This window comes from Podarcis cretensis (assembly GCF_951804945.1).
Source record: "Podarcis cretensis genome assembly, chromosome: 3".
NCBI lineage: Eukaryota > Metazoa > Chordata > Lepidosauria > Squamata > Lacertidae > Podarcis > Podarcis cretensis.
The window spans coordinates 68,393,157-68,417,344 of record NC_137172.1 but is presented as its reverse complement, the minus strand read 5'-3'; the positions used below and the strand labels follow the sequence as shown (position 1 = coordinate 68,417,344).

The 24,188-nt window shown below is 40.5% G+C and overlaps 1 protein-coding gene and 1 long non-coding RNA gene across 6 annotated transcripts in view; one reads left to right on the top strand and one right to left on the bottom strand.

Annotated features, from left to right (window-relative positions):
• NKAIN2 (sodium/potassium transporting ATPase interacting 2) overlaps positions 1-24,188 on the top strand; it is a gene marked incomplete at its 3' end in the record, with an annotated part of 446,279 nt that overhangs the window by 371,940 nt on the left and 50,151 nt on the right. The window lies entirely within an intron of this gene.
• LOC307213097 overlaps positions 3,342-24,188 on the bottom strand; it is a 72,292-nt gene continuing 51,445 nt past the window's right edge. Inside the window, exons 3-4 of the long non-coding RNA XR_013837376.1 lie at positions 4,944-4,993; positions 3,342-4,403 (exon numbers count right to left, since the gene is read on the bottom strand). This is a non-coding gene — a long non-coding RNA (uncharacterized lncRNA). The remainder of the gene's footprint in view (positions 4,404-4,943; positions 4,994-24,188) is intronic.

Below are 24,188 nucleotides of genomic sequence, written 5' to 3'. Positions count from 1 at the left end.
TTGAAAAAGGTAACTAGTGAAGTTTAATAAATAAAATAAATAAATTGTCCCTGCTCTCATTATCAGGCAGTTTTATCAGTTTCCATCAATTACTACTATTCAATATGGCAAGTACATGTAGGCACAATTTAAATATTTTATTTACAATCTGTATAATTTTTACCACATAAATGACATATCTCACATTGGCAAATCAAAACTTGAAATGTAAAGTAAGGTGAAATTAATGTGTGCATGTGTGTGTTTAAAAAATGCAAATTGCTATATTAGCAATGGTAAAATCACTTTTTCAGGCAGGGAAATGTGCTGCTTGTATATTGATGTGTTGTGCTATTCACTGTGAACTAATGCTTTCCCCAGAAGTTAATTAACAAACTGCAGGCTTGCATTGTTGCATTACCTTTGTTTAAAATGTGATGCATAATGCAAAATTGGCTCCTGGAAGCAAACCTAGATATCATTCAGCAAGTTCCCTACACAATGCAGAACTAGAGATGTGCTACAAGGCAATATATGACCTTAATTTATTTTGTTTACTGACAAATAAATGCCTCTAAAGCTGTAGAGATAAGCAAGCTGAGATGCTGTGGTATCTTGCTATTTGGAATGTTTGTTCAGTAAGGAATTTTTCATCTCCTGTCGCAGAATAATGCACCTGTGACCATAGCAGCTGATTGGAACTGGAGTGGATGCACAGAGGCAGATGGATTAAAACTGTCATAATTGTGGGGTTTCCTGCCCCCCCCCCTTTCCTGGATTATAATTTTAACAGGCTCCAGGTGATTTCTATTTCTTTGTAGCATCACTCATCTCAAATAAGTCCCGGCAGGCTTGGAAAGAGAAGATAGATGCATTTGGATTCCCACCCACCCCCCATATGAACCCATTTGCATTGTGAGCACTTAAGAGAGTTGTGCTGTGAAAAAAGCAATTAGCTGCTTTAGTCTAGGGTGCCATTTAGAATATCCAGGTCTGTGCGCTTCATCATAAAATTGACCTTTTAAATTTTTTATGTCTAAGATTCTCCATATATATATATATATATATATATAGTGTGTGTGTGTGTGTGTGTGTGTGTGTGTGTGTGTGTATGATAGAGCCTAGAGGGCAGGAAAAAGAACTGGTTGCACATATAGATTTTATTAAAAGAAGTCTAGCCCTAAAGTACTGCTGCAGCTTTCTTCCTATTACTATGAATACCAAGCATATGGTATTGCAGCCTTAATGTTTAAATAACTGATGTAATTAAGTAACATAATGACACCCATGATAGATAGATGATAGATGATAGATAGATAGATAGATGATAGATAGATAGATAGATGATAGATAGATAGATGATAGATAGATAGATGATAGATAGATAGATATAGATATAGATATAGATATAGATATAGATATAGATATAGATATAGATATAGATATAGATATAGATATAGATATAGATATAGATATAGATTAGATAGATAGATAGACAGATGATAGATGATAGATAGATAGATAGATAGATAGATAGATAGATGATAGATGATAGATAGATAGATGATAGATAGATGATAGATAGATAGATGATGATAGATGATAGATAGATAGATGATAGATAGATAGATAGATAGATAGATAGATAGATAGATAGATAGATGATAGATAGATGATAGATAGATAGATAGATAGATAGATAGATAGATAGATAGATAGATAGATAGATAACATAGTCAAGCTATGCTCAAGGGAGTTAACAGTAATTTTTTTACATGTGGCTCAGAAACTTTGTGTCATCCTCATTACACCACCAACACCATCATACACACACACACACACACACACACACACACACACACATTTGCTTTGTGATCATTGAAAGATGTCCTCTAAGAACTGCTCTATATTGCCACAGTCATGTGGCTGGTGCCGAGAAATCCTTCCATGTGGCATGAACAGAATGTGCAGGGGGCGGGGAGTGCTGTGTTGTATGTAAATGTCTTTGCCAAATGGATGTATGCACTGCTGTTGCAGTAGGACCAATCCACACAACAAGCATCTTATGTTTGGCAGGACCTATTTAAGAGGATTGCTATGTGGATTGCCCCTGATGTACTTTCACACCACTGGACATTCAGTTGCGAATGCTCGCAATCCCAGGTGGCTTTTTTTCAAATGTCTTAAAATAGTTTCCCTCACATTTCATATATTAAACATTAATGAGGGCTGAGCTTCAATTTGAGGGTGGTTTCACACAGGGCATTTTTAAGGTGACACTGGTAATGTATGCATTCAACAAATGCAGTTTTTCAACCACAGTGGGTTACAACATATCAGAAAACCCAGGATTGGCTTGGGCTTGTTGCTACATAACATTCAGTTGATCCAGAACAAACACCTATTTTCTGCCATGGGGCATGTGAAGTATCCCTTAATCAGAGTGTGTCTAGTGTGGAAATGGATTGGCTGGTAGAAGAGCTACAGAATCATCAACCTGGAGCAGGCCCCTTCTTGCAGAATGCATATGTTTAAGTTAGCTGCTTTTGCAGCACATTTGTGTACATGTTGCTTTAAGAAGTATGGCAAGATTATATTTCTGCACATGCTCAATAGGAAGCTGAAGTGTAGAGCAGCTACCTTTTTCTTTATCTTTTTAGAATTATACCCTGCTTTTCACTATCCGGGTCTCCTTGGGCCACAGGGAGAAACAAATATGATTTCATTTGCCATGCAGTTAGGAGCTGGTGTTTAGATAAGGAACAGTTGGTCACCTCCTTACTGTAAAGCCCACAGGAGGAGGCCCTTTTCCTTTACAGAGCTTGTTTTAAGAAGCCTGCTTTGGAACAGCAGAGAGTGAAGAATAAGGTTTCCTTTTTGTGAACAGCTGGACTAGGCTGCAAAAGTAAACTTATGGAACTGTTAGGGAACCTAATCAAAGAGATTACATGGCATTATTCTGGAAGAGAGAACTTTAAGTCATCTAATGCATGTTTTATTGTGCCTTTTACATAGAATCCAGACATGCATATGTGTTCAAGACAGTATATTGCTTTATTTATGAATGTTGCATCCAGTGCTTTTTTCCTTAAAAAAATGTTTAGGGGTACTCTCATTTTCCTACTCATATTGAAATACTGCCCCTTAATGAGGCCAAACTTAGATTCACAAAATGTTTAGGGGTGTGCGTACCCCTGCTTACCCCTAGAAAAAAGCACTGGTTACATCATGTTTGGCTTTGCATCATTGTAAGTCCCTCCAGAGACCCTGAATTGGTTGAAATTAAATAAAAGCAGAACAGAATTTGGGAAAGAGTCACACTTTCACCATGTTTGCTATAACTAGGGGTATCAGATGCAAATAAAGGAAGTGAAAGCTTTATGTAGAAGAGAATTTCGGGAGAAGCATTTTTTCACTTCCTCTGTAAGACAGACTGCACCTGCCTGAGTTCTGTCTTTTATAGATTAATTAAAGGTAGTAGAGCTCTATGTCCCTTTTGTATATGGCCAGCCTATCTGCAGCCATTTTAATTTTCCCAGCTCAATTGCTTTAGCTGCAAACTTCAAGACAAGATTTAGGTTGGTGTGATGGTATCAGGTAGCAGTAATATTTGACTATTCTCTCTCTCAAATGAAGGTGATATTTCTTTTCACTTCTCTGAGCTAGTGGTGAACAGATGGGAAGGAGGGGACCATAACAAAGAATCATACTTTATTATGTGGTGGATGTGTGTGTTCCATTTAGGATATTGTTGCAGCTGAAAACATTAAAAACTGTTTAGCAGAGCACTTTAAAATATGAGAAGGAAAATGGTGGCATAAATATCTCCATGACATAAAAATGACCACGTGAATTTTTTTTTTATCTAGGCCACCAGTTCAAATCTAGCATGATTAAAATCAATATAACTGTGTGCAACAGTTATATTCCTACTCTGGTGATTAATTGCTGAAAATCCAAACAATAGTTTATGCAGTTACATTAAAAGCAAAAGAGGAGTCACGTGTAAGCCAGCAGTCAATAAATGTGAACAAGATGAAAGGCTTGTTCTCACTAGTTATACCCTAGGCATGGAACAGAGCCAGGAGGACAGTGAGAAATGGAAGTGTGAACATCAGTCTGTCGTGGAGTGTAGGAATAAAAAATAGACCAGGATCTTCCTTTGAGGAAACATAAGCCATAAACCAAAAGCACTTTGAAAAAGCCAAGGTACACTGTAAGTGCTCCCACTGGAGTTTCAAAGGTATGGCAAGGAAGAATCAAACAGAGGGATGTAAGATGCTTATAAAACTCAGTTTCCAAGCAGAAGAAGTGCCAGAGAAAGAGCTTGACCTGGATCACATTCTGGACACAAAAGAAGATCAGAACCCCTGACAGAAAACCAGGACCCATGAAATACTTCTGGAAGCAAGAGAGCAGGAGCTCTGAGAGCAGAAGAGAGAAAACAACAGCACTGTTGCTCAGTTTGGGAAGCCTGTATGTTTTTCAAGCCGAAATGAAGAGGAGATTCCCTCAAAGACTCAGCTGTATCACACAAATATTCAAGGCATTATAGGATATTGGCAGGATAAGAATGGAGTAAAGTGTCACTGAAATGTCCAGATGTAAGGTGTTAGCCATGAAATGCTACAGTTCGCTAGCAGACCTGAGAAACAGTACTCTTTATCCTCTAGTTCAGTAGTGGAGAAACTGGTGCACAGGCCTGATCTCTCCCCTCCCCTCAGTATTTTTATGATTTCCCCAAGAAGCAGAAACAAAAATTATATTGTATGGACTGCAGTGGTAGACATTTTGCTTGGACAGAGCTGCATGGAGTCTAAGCTGTACCTAACTAGACCAGGAATAGTGCTCTGGACTCATCCCATGTACTGTATTATAAGCAGATGTATTATAAGCTGAATTTTAAATAACTCCATAAATACGTTATTAATTTCCCTGCCCCGTGCCTTTAATGAAGTACTTACCTCAAGTGCTCTTCCACCTTCCTGGAAAATGTCTAAAATGATGGTGATACCTAAACCAAATGGAGGGGAAATCATATATTTAGAAAGTTCTGTTTAGCTTGCTAAGATACCTAAATATTCACAGCTTCTTTAGCAAGGAACTTGAATACAATAATTAATCATGCCACAGTGAAAGATCAGTGTTGTTTTGACCTTACAAGACAATTAATGGACAATGTCAGAAATACTTTAAATGTACTACATCAGGCAGAGCAAACAAAAAAAACTGACCTATTTGTAGTCTTGTTCGGTGATGTAGACAACAGACATGATAGCAAACAGCTTGGGCAGCATTTTGGAAGTAACCTTCAAAATTTCTTACAGTTTGGGTCTATATTCTTGAGGACATGAACTTGGTACACAGCTAGTTAAAAGCCACACTAAAGAAAACTGTCGCAAAGCTCTTTTGGGTGGGGCGGGCGGGTGGACAATAGTTCTGCTCTGTCCAGCTTAAAAGCACACACACACTTTCCTCAGGTGGAGAGCACAAAGGAACCTGCAGCAGAGCACAAAGGAACCTGCAGCTTCCATTCACAAAGTTAAGCTAAACAGGTTGGTTGATGCTGCATCACTGAGGTTTTCCAAGTGTTCCAAGTGTTGAAGTGTCTCCTGGTGTCTTCAAGTCTTCCCTCATAGAAGCTTCTGGCCCTTGGAGCTTCAACCTGGACAACCCCTCTGCAGTGCAACATGGAAGAAAGAGTGCTCAGGCAGAAATCTTTTTGTTCTGGAAGCCTCCTAAAGTTTAAATTTTGGGCAACAGCTCAGGGATAGATTGGCTACTTCCATCCATGCTGGTCAGGAAAGGCCCTGACTCCCTCTCACCAGGGCTTTGTAGTGACTTTAGGGCTCAGCAGGGGATAGCCTAGCTACAGTGTATATATGTCCCTTGTGTTTTCCCAGTACATTTATAACAATAGGTTGGATCCAGACTTAGTCATATTTGGGGCAGATGCATTGAAATGAATGGGGCATAAGTAATGTAATGACCAACTGTTTTAATTGAGTCCCACTGATTTCACTGAGTAACTAAACCTGTATCCAACACATTAAGAGTCCTTAAGAGGCATGTACAAGTTGTCACCCAACAAACCCAAAAGCAGGCAGCAGAAGCATGAGTTTTATTGAACTCCTGGTGGACCACCACGTGGCTGGCAGCTTGCATCTTATGAAGTGTGCCAAAAGCTTTATAGGCCTACCTCTGTGTCAAACCTTTGGGACAAAGGTTTCTTCTTTCCTGTGCTATGATGCAATAGTTTCAGACTCTGGAGTCAGCCTAGCTCTCTTCTGTGAGTCAGGAAATGCTGTCCATGCATAATGAAGGTTTCCTATTGTGAAGGTAGACTAGCATGGGAGGAAACATATTCTGAACATGTGCCCATCAAAACTATGCAGAACTTGGGTTTGTGCGTCTAGTCTCCTTAGACTTTCTTCTTTCCAGATGGACAGCCTTTAATCCCTATGTTATTTTAGTGCCCTCCTTAGTATTTTTACCCCTGTTTTATTTTATTCTTCTGGAGGTGAGATGATCTGAATTAGTTAATTCAAATTGTACAAACACTTCAGACTGGCTGTGATGTCCTTGAGCTCTGAAGGAAACCAGTGCCCCTTGCATTAATTTAAATAGCACAGCACTGAAGATATAAAATGGAATTTTACTCAGGGCTGTTGTGGCAGCTCTCCAAATGGTTCCTTTTACTTTTAAAATATAAATGATTGTATAAGACTTGATCTGCTCTACTGCTTCACATGTATTACATTTAACAACAGATAAGGAAAGAAAAGCTACTTCAGTCGCAGCTCCAGCAGCTGATCTGCAATGGAATGCAACCATATCAGAAGCCATTCTAATTGCTTATGTCATTTTAATGGGTTGTGTGAATATTTATCATGCACTTTGTGTGCTTCTGTCAACATCCCACAGCTGCCTTCCTTTAAGGGTATGGATCTGATATTTCAGATACATCCAGGGGTCAGTCTTTTCCCAATACTCTGACTCTGAAGGCAGCCAGTGCAGATTATTTTGGAGGCTTCATTCTTTGGTAGGGTTGCCATATGCCTGGGATTTGGCTGTTGGGAATTGCATCTGGGTGGCAAGCCATGTCAGCAGTCCCAAACTCCACAAGAATAGCTCAACAACTTATTGGGGTTTTTTTAGATTTTTCAACAACAACAACAACAAAACTCAACAACTTTTTCTTAAAATCGCAATAAATAACTTTTGTGTCTGGATTTTCACTTTCTGAAATATGGCAACCTTATTCTTTAGTAAATGTTATTTCACCTGAGATGTTCCAAATGTAGTAATAACAATTTATTTCACTAGATAATCAGGCTGCAATCCTGTGCCATGGCAGGCTGCTTAATTCCCACTCACTTTGGGATTTAAGCAGTCCGTGTACAGGATTGCAGCTAGTTATACTGAGTCAGCTTTGGTCAGTGATATGTCACACATCACTTTTATCATTTTTACATCAGAGAAATGTGATAAATGCATTTGATAAACTGGATGAGAATTTTGTACTGTAGGTTGTCTAAATTTTCTGGGTTTTAATTGATTGTTACTTTGAGACTTCTTTTGTAAAAAGCAACTAATAAATGTATATTACTTCTTCTACTACTACTACTAGTACTCCACGCAATATGTAAAATCCACTCCTAAACACCTTTATTTGGAAGTTGTACTGATTTCAGTAGGTCTTGCTTTCAGACAAATATACTTAGCAGCCCAATCTACATACATATTTACTCTCAACACAAACTGAGTTCAACTAGAGTGAAAAGGTTGAGATTGGGGAAGAGTGTGCAACCATGCTATCTCTTTCCATGCCATGGAAATAACCTGGATAAATTGTTGAAGAGGACTATTGTTTTCATTAAATTATTAGTGTTGTTTTGATGTTTACTTTCTTTAAAAATGCTGTAATGAGGTTGTCCACGATACTTCCACAATTCAGCCTAAATGATGAAGAACTTACTACTGAAGTACAGTGGTACCTTGGTTTACAACCATAATCCGTTCTGGAGGTCCATTTGTAAACCAAAACAGGTTGCAACCCAAGGCGCGCTTTTGCTAATGGGGCTTCCAAAAAAAAAAATGTTCGTAATTAAAAAAAAATGGGTTGTAATCCAAAAAAAGGTTGCAAACGGGGCACGCACTTCCGGATTTGACGTGTTTGTAATCCAAAACGTATGCAAACCACAGTACCACTGTATTAAAAACTGGAAGTGCCCAAGCTTATTTTTGAAGGATGGATTGATTTAACATTTAAGAGCTATCTCATCAATATGAAGCTCACAGTGGTTGGCTACTCTGTTTCCATTCCAAGATTTTACAAAGTTGCTGAAATGTTTTGCATGTATTCTTATTTCCCTCTAGTCAAACTCCAGTCTATCATTCTCTTAGTTTACAGTGGTACCTCTACTTACAAGCACCTCTGGTTACGTATCCTTCAGGATACGCATGCAGCAAATGCGGAAGTATTTTTCCAGGTTTCACGGCATGTGCATGTGCAGAAGCGCTCTACTGCACCGCACACATGCGCAGAAATGCTCTACCGTGCCACGTGCATGCGCAGAACAGGCACCTCCTGTTGCTAAACCCTCGGGATTCAACTGGAGCTCCAGAATGGATCCCGTCCGCAACTGGAGGCACCCCTGTATTTCAAAAATGTTCATCCTGCTTCCTAATCAGTGGAAGTCTTATAAAGAGGCGGCCCCTACCATAAAAAATATGGTATATGGATTTATAAATCCATTCCATACAACTAAAAGATGGATAGACATAAAACCACAAGATACACTGGTAATCATAAAAATATAATTATCCTATGATTCCACTGTCCTATGATTCCACTGTTCCCTCATCTCCACTTGTGGCTTCCCAGGCCTATCTGATTGGCCATTGTGGGAAGAGGATGCTGGACTAGATGGGATTTGGGATGATCCAGTAGGGCTATTGTTAGAATTTGCCATTTTTTATTCTGTGGTAAAACTTGTTACTCACCTGATAATAAATCAAGAGTCTGGGAATTGTGCCATGCTGAAACAATATAAGAGCCCAGCAGGAAGTGGCTGGAGGAAGCCAAGGACAGTCAGCGAACATAACTGGTACTGCCTTGCACAGGATAAAGGTTCACGGACCAAAAGAGAGGCCTAGGCAACTGCAAGCTTGAATCAACAAATTCAAGTTCTACTCCTCTATTTTTAAAGCACAGTGCAGGTTTATGCCATTGGATAATTGTATTAAACTTGGGGTAAAGACATAGTTGCTTGATTGATAAACCAATCAGAAGGAATGCTTTGTGTGATTAATGACTATGCCATATCTAATGGGGCACATGTTTAATAGTCTCCAAGGTTCTGACAAGTAAAATAGCAACTAATTGTGGTGCCTAAGAATTATTCAGTCCTCGAGGCCTAAACAAAAGTTTTCATTTGAGTTTAGGAAGGGTGGAGGTGTTGAGAAAGTTTACTTATCTTCTTTTCTTCAAACCACACCAGCTGTCATAATACATATTTATTTTCTGAATTTTGCTTATTAATGGCTTATTTCACTTTAAGCTCTTTCAACATATGCAGCAAGAAGCAGGCAAACACGGAGGTTTTTGCAAGCAGACAACAAAGGAAAGCGCTGTACTTACAAATCTAATTTTCATCTAAGTACTGTAGATTGCAGCTCCCTGAGGCAAAGTCCTTGATATCAGAAAACCAATTTCTGGCAGATTGGAGGGGTTATTCCCCTTTGGTTTTCCAGCATCAGCGAGGAGATGGGAATAGAGGACCCATTCTCAGGAGGCTGGCAACTTCACAAAAGAAAAAACAGATGGGACCTGACAGGCTATTTCCAGGAGATGGAGTCTCTGAAGCAGGAAGCAGCGATGCCTGAGTGACTACTGGGAGGCCCTTGCTTTAAAACTGGGAGAGTCAAGGACTCTGATGAGATGACAGCAGGCAGCATGCATTGTCAGGCTTCCACCTGTCCCGTCAACATTTACACTCCCCACCCCCTTCCTAATATATAATTTGCAGATTGTCTTGTGAGTGCTATATTGTTTAACCCTATATAACACCCTTAGCTGTACTCTGTGAATATTTTTTATTTATTTGTTTTTGCAGTTTTGCAGAATTTGAGGCTGCACTATGTAGGCATAGAACCTTCAGCTATTTCTATTCTATCTCTGATTTCCTATCCTTTCCCTATCTTTTTCCAATGAAAGAACATGTAAGGATAAGAACACTGGGGTGAATTCTGTATTCAGAGTCCACCTCAGAATATCCTACATTCTGAGAGAAAATAATATTAGGCAGCTGTTTTCCCTGCTCTCTAAATCCTTCTGAAGCAAGCACTGTTTCCCACTTCCTCTTGGTATTTGAAATCAGGTTTTGTTTTCCTCTTCAAAGTCATATGTCATCAACTTCCCTGAGCCAATCATGAAAATCATCAGCTGGCATGATTTGTGCAGTGAAAACACTTTATCTACAGTTAAAGTTTGTATTTTGAAATAATTTTGGAATTTTGTACATGATTACCATTAGCTCTCAACAAGTTGTTTAGAGTCCATTTGACCCAAGCTTGTTCAGTTATCTTCTCCCAGAGACCAATGAGGGGGAAATTATCCCCAGTTGTGAAGATACTTGATTTCAGCCCTTTATATTGTTGACTATGAGCTCCTGCTGTTGCTGCTGCATCTAAGGAAACTGATAAGCAAATTCTTGGCTGTGATTAAGTCTAAGCTGGTGAGGGAGTGGGCAGGGTTGGGTCACTTTTAGGTGATTACCAGTTTCCCATGATATAAATGCATGAAAACTTTCCAACCATTTCAGAATCTGATAGCATGAGAGACTGGGTACTCCACTTCCCAGTCATCTCCTAAGTAGGATCCAGTTTTGGCTGGTAAAGGTAAAGGACCCTGTGACAGTTAAGTCCAACCAAAGGCAACTATGGGGTGCAGCACTCATCTCGCTTCAGGCTGAGGGAGCAGGCGCTTGTCCACAAACAGCTTTCCAGGTCATGTGGCCAGCATGACTAAATCGCTTCTGGTGCAACGGAACACTGTGACAGAAACCAGAGCACACAGAAATGCCGTTTGCCTTCCCACCACAGTGGTACCTATTTATCTACTTGCACTGGTGTGCTTTCGAACTGCTAGGTTGACAGGAGCTGGGACAGAGCAACAGGAGCTCACCCCATTGTGCAGATTCAAACCACCAACCTTCTGATTTGCAAGTCCAAGAGGCTCAGTGATTTAGACCACAGCGCCACCTGCACCCCTGTTTTGGCTGTACATCCTTTGAGAACCACCTTTTTCTTGTGGTAAGTTTTTTAACAGACATTGTCCCCTAGACTAACACTGCATAGCAAGATCACAATTTGATAGCTGACCCCAAACTGTGGAACTCCATTCCCCTAATGATATCTGAGCCTGTACAACTTCAGTAGCTCTGCAGGGCCTTCTTGTTTGGTACTGCTCATATACAGTATTTTATGGATTACAAGAACAGTGGACTGCAGACACTGCAGTTTTACACTTTATGCACTAGTCAAAACAAAATAAAAAAATTCCTTCCAGTAGCACCTTAAAGACCAACTAAGTTAGTTCTAGGTATGAGCTTTCGTGTGCATGCACACTTCTTCAGATACACTGTGTATCTGAAGAAGTGTGCATGCACACGAAAGCTCATACCTAGAACTAACTTAGTTGGTCTTTAAGGTGCTACTAGAAGGAATTTTTTTATTTTGTTTTGACTATGGCAGACCAACACGGCTACCTATCTATAACTTTATGCACTGTTATTCATCATCGGGCAATATTTCCGAATTCACTCTCTCTGAATCAGTAACCCCCAGTTTACACACATCCTCCTGTAAAGCCTTTTCATCTTCAATCGTAACAGTCATGTCTTTCTCAACAGTAGATGCTACCACTACATCAGGAGTCTCTACTTTGGCAGCCGTTCTGCATATCATGAGAAAACAAGCATTAGCAGTGTAATAAGCGATAGTGCTCCACACATTGACGTCCCAATGGCAACCAGTCAACAGGGCAGAAATTAACAGCTTCAGCAGATTTGAAACCTTGGTTAAAGCTACTATGAGAGGCTCTTGGAAACGTAATCACAAATTTACCAGCACACCATGAGACATTAATGTGTTGGGATTCATAATTGTAACCAGCTGATGTAAAACCTCAGCTGAGATTCAAATAGCTCAGGAGCTTCTTCATTACATCTTCTGGTTGTTCAGCTGCATATCCTGGGGCTCCATACCAGATAGATGATGGAATAGCTCCAGTGATCCTCAATACGCCAGTGAAATGAGGAAAAACAAATCCCTACATGTAGCCAAGGTGACTTCCTTCCACATATATCTGCAGTGATGTGAGCAAGTACAGATTGTTCCATCACAGGCATATTCAAATTCCATCCACTATCAATATACTCCTCTTCTTCTGGTTTTAATTTGTTTTTACCATCTCTCACAGGAAACTCACTGCCAAACTCCTTTGAAGCAATATCAGCACCATATTCTACTGTAACATCTTCTTCAATTGTGCTAACAAGATGCCAGAACTATTTCTTAACCAATTCTGTAGGAACCATATGCACTGGCATATTAAAATAATCTGACTTGCAGGCACCTGCCATTTCTCCAAATGTGCAAAGTGTGTAGTCTCGTGCTGCCTGTTCAAAACCAAATGCTTTTTGTGGTTTATTACACTCCTGAGCTAGGCCTCAGTCCCCCTCAGGGAACATCACGAAGAGGTGGTATTAAGCAAAAGGTATGGTAACTGTCATCACAGCCATCACATAGGAGCAGACTATCCTCATCATTACCACTGCCGCACAACAGACAAACATACAAATCTATGGCATTAAAGCTTTTCTTAGAACTTCCCTTTCATTGTTCTCTTTCTGTTTCCCAGATGGCTTGCCTTTTTTCAACCATTTCCCATTTTACTAGGCCATGAGACTCTTTAACACTGTCAGGCTCAAGCTTTGGAGGGGTGGTTCCCATTCTATGTCTCAGATTGTGAGTTTTTGTTTCTGTAAAGGTAAAGGGACCCCTGACCATTGCAGACAACTCTGGGGTTGTGGCACCCATCTTGCTTTATTGGCCGAGGGAGCCGGCATACAGCTTCCAGGTCATGTGGCCAGCATGACTAAGCCGCTTCTGGCGAACAAGAGCAGTGCATGGAAATGCCGTTTACCTTCCGCGAGAGCAGCACCTATTTATCTACTTGCACTTTGACGTGCTTTCAAACTGCTAGCTTGGCAGGAGCAGGGACCGAGCAACGGGAGCTCACCTCGTCGCAGGGATTCGAACCACCGACCTTCTGATCGGCAAGCCCTAAGCTCTGTGGTTTAGACCACAATGCCACCCACGTCCCCTTTTTGTTTCTGTAGCATCCTCCAAATCAGTTTTAATATTAGTAGCCTCTGCTCTCATGCGCTTTGCTCAATGAGCAGGTGAACAAGTTTCAGGCAGCTGAAAAGGCTTGTCTTTGAGGAATATAATGGGGTTTATATTCCTTGTCCTTTGTGCTGCTGGTGATATCTGGCTTCTGAAGACACTTTTCCAGAACTGCATCATCCACTAAACACATCAATTTGGAACAAATATCTGGCGCCAGCAGACTAGCTCCAGTCTGAAATAAGTTATATGGGTAAAGAATGTGCTAATAATGAGCACAAATACGTGAGCCCACAGCTTTGCCAGGAACAAACCCCATCTTGGTAGCTATATTAGTCCATTTTCTGTCCTCACACACCAAGTCAAATCCACCTTCTTCTGCAACTAGTCTATTAAACTGGAATAAATCCAAGATCTTTCTTTCTACATGTGGAATTTTCATTGTGCATCCCTGAAGTTCCCAAAACTTTGCAGTCTGGTATTTTACGTTTCCAAGTGTCTTGTACTACTTCTTTTATTATTGTCCTCTCATTTGTGTTATTACCTGGGTAAGAAGCTGCTGGAATGTAATAAATAAGAAAAATGTGTGGGCAGCTTCTTGAGAGTGGAGAGCACAAACTGTTTGACCTTTGCTTGTAACATTGATTGATAGGCTGGAAGCAATTGAACCAACTTGCTATTTTTCATCGCATCTTTTTTTCTCACTTCAGCTGCCCATCTTTATTTCGTCTTCATTAGTCTTAGAGTGGCTTGTGCAACTGGCTCTTGATTTAGACATGCTCACTAGTACAAAGTTTGCAAACCTCTGAAACAAGTGATTGTAACCAAGCTAGACATATCAGCCGTGAAGCTAGTGTAAGGTTCTAAATCAAGAATTTTAATGCGCTTTTCTGGCAAGAGATTTTCCTTTTCCTACATTGAGCAAATTTTAATCCCTTGACACTTAATGCCTTAAATTTGGCTCTGTGTTATACTCACATAGGGCAAAAGAGCAAGGTGGAAGACTGCTGGAACGTAAGTGGAGAAAAACTCCAAATGACTATAGTGAAACACTGGTGAGTGTGCATTTTCAAGCATACTTATTGGCAATGAAAGCAGCAAAGAAGGCATACTTTGCTACCTCCATTGCATCCTCAGTATGCCATCCTGCACAACTTTACCAGGTAGCAGGGCCTTTAGCATATTGGCCTGAAAGAGGTGGTAGAACAGACAGAGGTTTGCTGTAACTTGTTTGCTAAGCATTTTGAGAATAAAATTGCTTGCATACATGGGACCTTGACACTGTTGCTATAGCAGTTGAATCTTGAGAGATGTCCAGAGCACTGTCTAATTCTGTTTTGTTGGATGGATTTCAGGAGATGAGACTCGGAGGTGTGGACAAGGTGCTTGCCCCTCCTTGACTCATAAAATCCAGCAGGGAAGAGAAAGCTATCAGGGCCAGGGAGGTGGTCAGTGCCTCTTTACAAGAGGGGGTCATTCCTGGCTGTTTTAAGGTGGCAGTAATAAGACTGCTTCTAAAGAAACCATCCCTAGATTCTGAGAACCTAAGTAATTCCCAGCCAGTTACACTGTTAGTGGGTGGTTCTCTAGACTGGATAGATGGGAGACTGCCTGCTCTTGAGGGAGTTACACTGCCTTTTAAGGGGGTGCTCTTGGATCCATTACTGTCACTTGAGGCCCAGGTGGCCTCGGTGGCTCAGGGTGTCTTTTGTCAGCTTCAGTTGGTGGCCCAGCTATGCCCCTATCTGGACAGGGATAGTGTAACTTCTGTGGCCTACATTCTGGTAACATCTATGTTGGATTTATTCAATGCATTATGCATGTGGCTGCCTCTGAAGATGGTTTGGAAACTTCAGCTGGCCAGACTGCTCACCAGAACAAAATGATCTGAGCATATAAAACCAATCCTGGCCCAACTGCACTGGCTGCCATTAACATTCCGGGCCCAGTTCAAAGTGTTGGTGTTGACCTATAAAGCCTTACATAGCTCAGGACCTCAATGCCTTAAGAACTACCTTTCTCCATACAAACCAACCTTGAAAAGAAGGCCCTTTTCAATGTCCCTACTCAGAGAAGTTTGGAGGGTGGCAACATGAGAATAGGCCTTCTCTATGGTGGCTCCCCATCTGTGGAATGTTCTCCCCAGAGAGGCTCATCTGGCACCTTCATTTGATGTCTTTAGGCACCAAGCAAAAATGTTTTTCTTTACCAAGGCCCTCAGCCATTAAATAATCTATGGCCTGTTAAATGTTGGGGGGGACTGCTATTATGATTATTTTATTATTATGTTGTCTATTATTATTCTGTCTGTTATGTTTTAATTATTATGCTCCATAGAATGTTCTTAATGCTATAAACTGCCCTGGGATCATATGATAAGGGGTGGGATATTAATCAAATAAATAATAAATAACAATAAGAGAGAGAGTATATACACACTAGGGATGGGGAAGAAATTCAATTCACATTTAAATAGAAACCTAAATAATTCTCACTTTCAAAACAGCAGGGAGATTAAAACACAACCATTCTTCAACATTCACACTTCTCTGAATTTTGCAGTGCAGTTCTCCAGTCAAGCAGTGTTTTCAAAAATGCATATACTGGAGTAAAGTGTCCATAAAAGTGTGTATAGTAGTTAAAATAACACACAAATATATTATTTTATGGGGAATTACTTTGCAAAAATCTGTATATTAGGCAAATTTGTATGCAAGCATGTTTATATTAGGAGAAATTCACATTAAAATGCTGGTAGTTTAATGAGGATTTAAAAAAAAAATGACAAGCTGATCTGAAAATTTGGAGGGCTTAATTTAAGTTTGGGGGGGGGGGGAATGACAAACTGAGAGAAACTAAGATTGACAAATTCACCCATCCCTAAAACACACACACACATTCCAACACTGCTCAAAGTCTTGCATTATATGGAAACCAACTCTAAAGTTTTGTGTTGTGATGCTTAAATAATTTTTTCACATCTTCAGATTCAGATGGCTCTCCAAAGAACTAGCCCATATCTTCATTTTGAAAAAAAAACCACCTGCATTTCTATAGTGCTCTGAGGCTTTCAGAAGAAAATTAATTGTGTAAAAAATATGAAAAAGGAGCCAGTCACAGCCTGTCTCCTTCCAGGGTCCATCATTAGCCAGCACCATTTCACTGCCAGGGAGGGTGAGACACACTCTGTCGGCCAGCTGAAACCAATTTTATTATATCATGTTAGCCAACTTCAGTTTTTCTTTCAAAAAGGGCAGGATATAAAAATGAAAAATATGAATTAAACGTGGTGATTTAAAGATGGAGTCAGATATCCTTCCTGTCCAAGTAGCTGCCTGTAGGGATGCAACTACATCATCTAGAAAGAAGAATGCAGACCCAGACATGGCCTTATGAATCACAGCATCTTTTGCCAAATGATCTTGTCATCTTGATCAAATCATTTAACTCTCCCTTGTCCCCAGTTTTATATGCACTTCAGTAGGCCCATCAATTGGTATACTTTTAATGTTGAGAATTTGCCTGTTGGGTTGAAGAGGTGAAGCTGAAGTGAATCCTTTATCCTATTTGCTGCCCTCCTAGAGCCACTGTTAGCAACCCAATGACTCACCAGATTTATACCGATATTTTAGGTCTTAATTAACTTATGTAGAACTTACAGGCAGTTAGATTATCAAGGAATATGAAAGCAGTGCAGATTCAAAAGGGCAAGTATTATATATTGTAATGTGAGGAACATATGTTCAGATGTCTAGTTCCTTCTGTTATCAAGACCATGGTGGTTTAGATAAGCTGCAAGCCAGAAGCAGGTCATTAACTACCAGATTGAAATTCTGTGGACAAGGATTTTCTCATGTTCTTCCTTAGATACTGACAAGCCAGGCAATGAGCTATTTCACTGCAATAACACTGATCATGTGAAAAAGAAGTATATGCTTGTGTGCATTCAGTTCTAATTAGTATACCCTTTACCAAATCACTCTTTGGTTGCCTGGTATCAAGTTCTTCGGGGTTTGTTCCTTAATGTGTGCGCCATTTATCACTTTTTTTAAAAAAAATATACCAATTTAGTGTCATAATTTGAATGTATAATTGAATTTGCCAGCCTGACAGATGAATGAAACTGCTGCAAAACTCAAGTAACTTTTTTCAGTAGGGTTATGAAGGCAGCCGATCTGCCATCAGCGGCAAGCCATGGCTATCTCTTGGATTTGTACTGTTTAAATATTCGTGCCTTGCAAATAATAGAATAAACACTCCTTCCACCCCCACCCCTTTATTCCCCTCCAAGCCCTCAAGATAAATATTAATAATACAAGAGATTGTGGGAAGATGAATAAAGCATAATTTGAGCTAAAAGCCTACAGATGGCAAAGAAATGAAAAAAGCTAAGTGAGGTGGAAGAGAAATGTGTAATTGAGCAACACCAGCGCCATATGTCAGATGCTGCCATAAAACAAGACAGCAAAAGGAAACCTTTGCTTTTGCTCTGTGGAAAACACCAAAATGAGTGCTTGGGTGAATGTCTTTCTAACTCTGATGCATTAAGCTCATCAGGGAGATCTTACCTGATCTTGCATTTGACAAGTTAGTATCTCTTTTTATATAGAGAGTGACAGTCCGTTGGTCTTCTTTTCCTTTCTTGATAAGGCGAGAGAGCCATTCAAATTTAGCTGTAGCCAAAGTGATGAAAGTGAATTAGGCTGAAAGCACACACATCTCCTGTTAGATATCCTGGAGAGCGGCTTCCTTCAAAGCCCCCTCAAAATGTTTGAATTGTTTCCTCTTGCATATTTCTAAGCTGTGTGTCAGAGAGGATTTCAAAAGACGGGGAATGATCTGCCAGTCTGTCTGTCTAGTCTGTGATTGTGTGCATTGCTTCCCAAGGAAGATCAAAGAAAACACTAGCTTTTCCAGAAAATATCACTTTGAAAAATAAATAAATAGAAGAATGTGATACTGTGGCCTTAGTTCTGCATGTATGAATAGGGAGATTTCTCATGGGCAACCACACAGCTGAAGTTTCATTATAAAACTCTGGTGCTGAAGTTCTGCTCACATATACTATTTCTATTACCAAATGGATAAAATCACTAATGTTGCTTGAATTAAGATCAGATAATTTATGGAGTCATTCCACTTGACACAGATGAAGCACAAAGAAAGAGAAAGGGAATAGTAAGTACATGTAATGATGATTGCTTATGATTGTTTCAGGGCATGAACCTTTGCCTGGCCCTCATTTTCTCAATAAGAAACTAATGTGATGCTATATATTGGTCAGAGGCTGACTTAAATGCATCAAATTAACTCCAAGTTCCTGTTCCTGTTCGGCATGCAAGTTTGTCCCTTGAAAGTTTCTGTAGGCTGACTACAGATTTCTTGTTTACTTCAGAGATGGGGTGGATGAAAGTCAGTGCTCAATCAATGCTTGGTGGCGGTCTGTGTTGAAGTGAATTTGGAAGGCCACTCACAGCAAAGCTTTGGAATGGACCATGGCTTGCACCATTAGTCTGGCACAGTGGTGGATGCTTAGCATCCTACGGAGTATGGCTTCCTACTGGATTTGTTTGAGCATCATCACAAAGAAGCCTCCTTTCTCATTAGGATGTTTGCATATTATGATGCCACCATCCAGCAATGTACCTGAAGCATCTATTATGCTTGCATCTCCATACCAGCTCACCATGATTAAAGTATAACAGTGCAAGGACTGTGTCCCTGCAATCCTCCTTCCCTCCTTGCAGGGTTCCCAGCGTCCACTGCTGCTGAAATTTTAAATGCAGGCTTCTAGCTCATGCTCCCCGTAGCAGCAGGGCGGGAGAGGAAAGAGGAAAATAAGCTTCTTTCTCCCCTTTGTTTCCCCCACTTCCACCACTGCTGCAGGAAGGGAGACAAGAAACTTTTAACGTGCAGGCTTTTTCTCTCCCTACAGCAACAGTTGGGGCAGCAGCAAGGAGGGTAAGGTAACACAATAAGGAAAATAGCAGCGCGGGGAGTGCAGGAAGGCTTGCAAAGCCTGTCCCACAGCAGTCTTTTCAACAATGAAGGTTGAAAAGAACAGCACAGGGGGGCTTAGACCTTCTTCTTTCCATCTCATACCATTGCCCCTGCTGCAGATCATGAGGCCTGCCAGCTGCCACTTCAGGGTGCCTCCCTCCTCCCTCATCACTCCTCCTTCTGTTCTTTATGATGATCGGTAGTGGTGGTAGCAGGGGATTCTGAGGCCAGCTATAGAGGAGGAAAGTGAGCAACAGCAGCAACAGCTGGCCTAAAGATCTGGATCTGACAGTCGAGGGCTCCAAGTCTGGCAGGCAGAAGAGTCAGAGGAGCTGACCACAGTTCATTCTGACTGTTCCTCTGCAGCAAGCCTGGCTGCCACCTCTCATCATGCCATAGTTCACAGCACCACCTATTGGCAAGCATGCAAACTACTGCATGACAACAGTGCAATGCAAATGTGTATTATATAGTGTATTTTATAACTAAACTAAACTAAATTAAAGTAAGGAATAGTCACCAGCTAATTAAGCATATATTCACAGTATCTCTGAATGTGTCACACATAATAAAGACAGTATGCCTTACACATTCCACTAAATGCTTCAACACTGTAATATTTTTTTCTCTTTTATCTCCATTAAGCAATTAAAAAGAGAGATTGCATTTTAATTCCTTTATGTTTATTTAATGGTTCTTTCGGAATAATTGGTGCAGTTGGTACTACAGATTAATGGAAAAGCAGAAGGGAATGAAAAAGGATGGCATATTTTCAAGTTTATTTTCAATGGAAAAAAAGTCTAGGAAGAAATTAAGGTCTCCCAAAAGCATACAAGCAGTCTTTTTACTGTTTACTTTTGGAACTTTTTGTCCTAAATTACAAACTCTATGGAAGTGAACCATTATTATATTTCACCAGGTTTAAAGTAACAGTGTGGGGAAAATGACATGCCGGGGGTGGGGGGAGGGAGAGGGAGAGGGAGAGGGAGAGAGAGAGAGAGAGAGAGAGAGAGAGAGAGAGAGACCAAGTTCATTTTATGAGTAAGTGAAGCTGTACTTAGTGTCAGAGCTTCAATTAACAAGATCTGGGAAATAACCACTTCAAGTTAAGATCTAAAATGCATGGCTCAGGCTGATTTTGCTTCAATGAAATTACTTTTAAAAGTGTGTATGATCAGACTTTTAACAGGCAGGGAACTGGGCTTATTTCCAAATTGCAACTTTAAGATTTATTGTATTTTCACCCTCTTCTCTTTAGCCCAAGCCTTTCTGGCTGGCTGCAATTAATACAGATGTTATGGTTTTTGATTTGCATTGCTACAGCATATGAACTCAATTACTTTTCATTTGTAGCCCTGAAAATGGCATAAACCCCCTTTGTGATGAAGTTTTTCACTGCATTGGTAGAAGTTACTGAACCATGGAAGCAGGCAGATATCAAGTGAGCCACAGAGAGTGCCTTCCTTTTGTTTCTGTTTAATATACTTCGCTTTCCTTATGTGTTCTGCTATGGCAAGAGGTCATTGAGGCAAGTGCTGCAGCTGATTTTTAAATGGCTCATTATAAGATTTTCTCATGGGGAAAAATAAGAGGATGTCTAATTTTTGAATGCTATGACAACGATAACTAAATCCATGCATAAAAATGCACAGGTCAAGATTTTCTTCCCATATTATCTACATATCTTTAAGAAAGCTTTGCTAATGAGTGGCAATTTTTACTAGCCTGCTTTCCCTCCTCCTGCTCTGCAGCTCTAATAAGCCCCTTTTTCAAATGCTATGGCAATCCCCTCAGGTTATGTACTTGGTTTCTGAGCTGTAGTCCTAGCAATCATTAGTAGTCAGTGAGGACGGCTGGCACCACCCATGTGGCCACACGGTTTACCAGAAGAGAGCGAGAAAGATGGCAAGGAGGTTGGGACTGTGTTGGCATATTGGGGAAACTAATCCATCATTCTTTCTAATGTACAGTGGTACCTCGGGATGCGAATGGGATCCGTTCCAGAGCCCTCTTCGCATCCAGAAGCAAATGTAACTAGCGACAGCACGTCTGCGCACGCACGCACGCACGCGTCGCTTTTCGCTGCTTCTGCGCATGCGTGTGATGCCATTTTGAGCAGCGAAACCCAGACGTAATGCGCTCCGTTACTTCCAGGTTGCCACGGAGCACAACTCGAATGTGCTCAACATGAAGCATATTCAACCCAAGGTATGACTGTACCTGCATAGAGCTGACCTCCCTGCCTCCTCATTTCTCTACCTCTTGGTACATCTCAGCAACTCTACTTCTGAGAAGCTAGGTGTGTGGAGGTAGCTGTCCTTACCTACCACTCCTACCAGTAACCTCCAGGAACAAAAACAGTTTCAAGTAGTGCTATGGCAGCTCAGGACTTCATGGCCTCCATGACAACCATGGGGTTCACTTAAAGCAGTGATGGCCAAACTTGGCCCTCTAGCTGGTTTTGGACTACAACTCCCATCATCCCTAGCTAACAGTACCAGTGGTCAGGGATGATGGGAATTGTAGTCCCAAAACAGCTGGCGTTTGGCCATCACTGACTTAAAGCATCAAAAGTCCTGACTTTAAATAGTTTTGAATGCCATTTTCCTATTTTTACAGGCTTGTGGCTGGTGGCTTAAGTCATTTTTATTATGCTCTAACTGTTATGTATGTAAATTATGACAATGATTTCTAATGATTTTGCTTATGGGGTACTTTATTTTATTTGTAAACTGTCCTATGACCATTTTGGTGAAGAGAGAAATATTTTAAAAATTAAAGAAACCTCCAACTCCCAACAACCCCAGCCTGCATGGTCAACAATTAGGTCAGGAATTATAGCAGTTGGGAGTCTAACAACGGATGCTTCCAGAATATCACTGTTTTTAAGGAGGATTCAGTAGCATACCAGGAAATTCAGACTGAATGATTAAAGCTGATCTGGAGCTCTTGTGAAACAAAACTGCTTCCCCAAACTTCAGACTTTTGTGATATGGAAGTAATGGGGAAATGCACTAGAAAAGGTGTGATAACACCTGTTTGATTCAATGGCACCTGATCTCTCTGCAAACAAATAATAGTGAATGTTCATTAAATAGTCAGTGCTGTCTAATTCCCCCTCAAACAAATCAGGGTGGATGCTCATTGAACAGGTCATCTGGAAGTGACCAACATCTGGACAGAGACACGTTCCCCATCATCCCCAAAGTGACAAATCTCTTCTGTTTTGAGCCTAATCAGTGTCCTTTTTGTGTTCAGAATGATACATTTGACTGAGATTCAGCCAAAGATAATTATTGTAAAATATCCTAGTTTGTAACTTTCTGCAAATCCTTTGACATTATTTAATCTCTGGATGGGTTGAAACATATCATCAGTTTCTAACACAGTCTCCTTTCCCCTCTAATACAAGGTTATTTTCTTTCTTTTCCTTTAGTTAGGGCAGAGGTCAATTATCATTCAGTCCAACTATAAATGGACTTCTGTCTCATTCTCATTGGCGAAAGTGAAGCCTAGCAAAGCATCCACCACAGTTCAGATGCAGTTCAAATCATGACCTACAGAAGGCTTATTTTTAACCACCCAGCTATAATTTCTCCTGTCATTCAAATTGCTCAAACTATAAAGCACATGAATTGTAGCAACTTAAAGTCACAATAACACTGTTATACTTAACGTTTATCTAATAATAGTGCCATTTTTTTTGTTGCTGGGGAAAATGGTTTAGGAGGAAATAAAGCTGGACAACAGCCTGTGAACACAGCTGCCAAGCAAGGAAGCAAATCAACTAATCACATCAACACTTAAACCAATGATAGCTGTTTTACAATAGAGGGAAATTGAATCAGACACATCAAACACCTGGCACAGTAGGGCACTTGCTAGCCCCATAGAGATTTGTGTTCATGGTGGAATAAATTTCACCATCATTACTGGCAAGGATTTATGATCATAGGATTTAATTGCTGTTGCTAGGATTAACATGGTCTGTACTGACAGAACATACATTAGTGGTCTTCTCAACTATAAGCAACCAGATCTGCTAGGTAGAATCACATGCATGAGAGTGTTCAGAACATTTCACAAGAATTACCTCAGCAGTTCTTACAACAGGCCTGATGATGTGTGGCATTCTAGGCCAGATACAGCTCACTGCCATACATGGCTGCTCACATAGAGCTCAAGGACCCACCTGATGTTCCTGCCTGCTTGGGACAGTAAAAGCAGCAGTGGGCTGTCAAATGCTTGGTAGGCCACAATACCAAACAAAGGCATCCTTTAGCTGTGTGTCTTACAAGTTGTGCAGCCTGCCTTACAACATCTCCATAAGGGAGTGCAGCATTATTGCCTCTTTGTTACAGATATCAAGGACTGGAGAGTGAGAGATAAACCACCATGTGGGATAGTGCCAAGGAAATATTTGGACAAAGGCTCCCATACGGACAAAAGCATTAGGAGTTGTGCTGGCCGTGCTACCTCCTCACACACCATAGTCTGTGATTTTGCCACATCCACCCATTTACAAGGAAGTGGCTCAGGACAGAACAGATTTTCATGAGACTAACATTTTTAATTTCATTTTTTGTTCTCAAAATAGTATATAATGAAATAGAAGAAATGGCAAAGGAGCCCAAGGAAACATATGAAGCAATTAATGAAGCAATTCATGTTGTATATTATAAAAGGAAAATTATCAGCATTAAACCCTAGAACTAAGGACTTTCACCCACATTCTGCAGGAAAGAACCATGGCCCCATTTTGTTTGTGGAGGCTCCCTGCTGCACAAAATGCACCC